Raw genomic sequence first — 3,192 nt, forward strand, 5'->3', positions numbered from 1 at the left:
GATAATCTTCGTTTCCTCCAGGAACCATCACCAGATACAGTTATTCCTATATGCAATCCATTTTCTTCACTTTTCTTCTTCTCATCTTCTGCTGCCTTTTTTATACTACAGTCTCGCACGGCTTTCGTTGCGATCAAAATCATATTTACTGCACGGTCGTAACAACTTTGAAATATAGGCCGTGGCAATTCCATAAATGCGCAGAATTTCATTATTCCAGCTAGCCCTACTCCTAATAGTCGCATTGTTAGTACAATCCTACGGTTAATTTCATATCCATTTCGTATGAATGGACAACTCGGGATTTCAACTTTTGGACAATTCGGGCAACAGACGGTTATTTTGAAGCCTAAACCCCGCGTACCTGATTCGAGAAATCGTATATCAGAGTTGCACGTTTTGCACTTCACATATTCCGAAATGGCAGAGAAAACGGCAAAAAAGTTTATAATTCGGTAACCAAATTCACTTTGTATATCGATAACGTCAGTATCCACTTTCAATTTCTTTGCCAAAGTGCTGACACCGGCCGAATCTTCCTCCGCTTCATATCTGTTCGACGGTCGTCGTTTCGTCACGTTGCTCCGTCGCCGCGTCTGATATGATATTTTTGAGCCTTTATGGCTTGCATACACTTTCTTTTCACTCATTGTAACTCACATAAATGTCAAGGCTACAAATAACGTGTGAAAAATTAGCACTGCAAAAGAAAATCGTGATTTCGAATAACTTCCAAGCAAAATTTACGTCTCCTCTCAACATCAAAGGACGCTGTACTAACGTACTTTGTGTTCAAAATGCTTGAAAATGTTTCTANTTGTACTAATGTACTTTGTGTTCAAAATGCTTGAAAATGTTACTAACGACATCTATTAGTGTATTAGAAAAGTTAGAAATCGAATGGTAAGACATAATGCTGTACCCGACAAGCAGGTGTCGTATTTACCGCAGGTAGTCGTTTCGGAGCAGTCGGGAGGGGTCGAGAAAGAGCTCGAAATTTCAATGAAAACGATTTCTGGCAGATATAAAACCGTTTGTCTCTTATTCTAGAGGGTTCAAAGGATTTTTTAAGCCAATAAAAAAAGAATCGATTTTTTGAAATTTCTACTGTGGTGTAACCCCTTAATCCGTGGTTTAAATTAATCATTTGTTGGCAATAGCGTTGTGTAATAACGGTTTCGCCGGGCTTCAAGAGTTCATAATACACAATACCGCTCTGGTCCCACCAGACACAGAGCATGGTCTTCTTACCGAAGCGATTTGGTCTTGGTGTTGATGGACCTGCTTCGCCAGGTGAAGGCCAGGATTTTTTCCGCTTCGGGTTTTCAAAATAAATCCATTTTTCGTCACCCGTTACAATTCGACACAAAAATGATTTCCTTTCGTGGCGTTGAAGCAGCATTTCACAAGTGACTTTGCGATTTTCCATTTGACGTTCATTCAAATTGTGTGGGACCCATTTACCGAGTTTATTGATCTTTCCCATTGCTCGTAAACGTCTGCCAATTGTTTCTTGTAATACATGTAGTGTTTCTGCTAATTGCCGTTGAGTTTGAGTTGGGTCATCATCCAATAACTCCTGCAATTGCTCGTCTTCGCATTTTTGTGGTTTACCAAAGCGCTTACTGTCTTTCACATTAAAATCACCATTTTTAAAATGTCGAAACCATGTCTCACATGTTCTAATCGATGGAGCGTGTTTACCATATGTTTCTACCAGCAAACGATGACTTTTAACAGCCTTTTTCTTTTGATTAAATAAGAAAAGCAATGCGTGCCGCAAATGTTCTTTTTCAGGCACGAAACTCGACATGATCACTGAACGATAAAACAAAAACGCTAGTTTTTAGCGGACTCAACTTGTGTGTGTTTGTAGTTTTAAATGTCAGACGAACAAAATGACGTATGTGTCAAATTAATACGCTGCGTACTTTTCGCTGGCGCCATCTCTTAGTTAAACCGGAAAAAACTTATGCATACACCTGGTATATGGTTTTTTGCAAAAGGCGCGTTTATATTTGATCCACCCTTGTATATATTGTTACATCCCGAGATAATCCAAACTCTCGCCACCATCTCTTTTTCTTTTTTTGCCTTTATTTTCGCTTCCCTTTCCCTATACTCTCCTTCCACCCTGGTGGTCACCTGTTGGCATTGTACCAAGTTCATTTCTGCATATAAATTAATTATAATATTAATTTGTACTCCAGACAGTTTCGTTTGTTATACTTTGTTTTATTAATATAATTCATATTTTTACTTACCCCTTGGAACCTCTTTCGTGGGGAAGCTAACCATGTGTCAATTTTGGCCCAGTCTCTAATACGTCCCTGGGCACAGAAGCGCCGTGTCACCTCAAAAACACTCAACAACCCCGGGCCCGTCCGTCAGCACGTGCGCCACCTCGGACTCCTTGCCGCGATCGGTCGCATGAAAGATCTGTTAAACTGCTTCCTCTACCCCTTCTCTCTCAAACTCCATGTTGCGCATTTAACCTAACTTAACCTGTGGCGAAAGGCGTAGGTAGGGAGGAAAACGCGGAAGGAAACAAATCAATTGAATAATCTTTATTTTCCATCTACGTTTTATTTTTCTTGCTTCACCTTACACTCTTTTTTTCTTACATATTTTTCCTATTTTGAATAATTCATAAAATCCATATTGCTATAAATCCACTTTGGCCAACCACGGCTGATTGCAATTATCCTCTCCGACCAACCAGAACTCCTCGGCCGTCCTTCGAACGAAGTTCTGCTTTATTATCAAATCTACCTTCTCCTAAAGCGTCCTCGCCCCTCGGACTAGGCACGCCCTCTCATGCATCTGTAAAAGGAAATAAGGGTAGAACCCAGTATTGCAAATTAAGCACAACTAAATAAGAAACATTCTACCTCTCCTTGATTTTAACTCGCCCAAACAAACTCCGCAAAAAATTTCCTCTTTTTTCTCAACGAAATTATTATCATTTTTTTTTGTTTTTTCCTTTTTTCTTCCGCTTCATCCAAAAATTTTTACTTCTTCTTTTTCTCCTTTTGTCTGCGATCGAAACGCTTCGACTGACGATTTACCATTATTAACTATTATCGTTAAGAAGCCTCGCGCCACCCACGCTCGAAGAAGCTGCATAAGCTTTAACCTGAAACCGCCTGATAAAGATATATGAACGAGACCTGGCGATTTCCGTCCAGACGT

The sequence above is a fragment of the Dinoponera quadriceps genome, unplaced genomic scaffold, assembly GCF_001313825.1.
Source record: "Dinoponera quadriceps isolate SergipeBrazil2010 unplaced genomic scaffold, ASM131382v1 scaffold663, whole genome shotgun sequence".
In the NCBI taxonomy this organism is placed as follows: domain Eukaryota; kingdom Metazoa; phylum Arthropoda; class Insecta; order Hymenoptera; family Formicidae; genus Dinoponera; species Dinoponera quadriceps.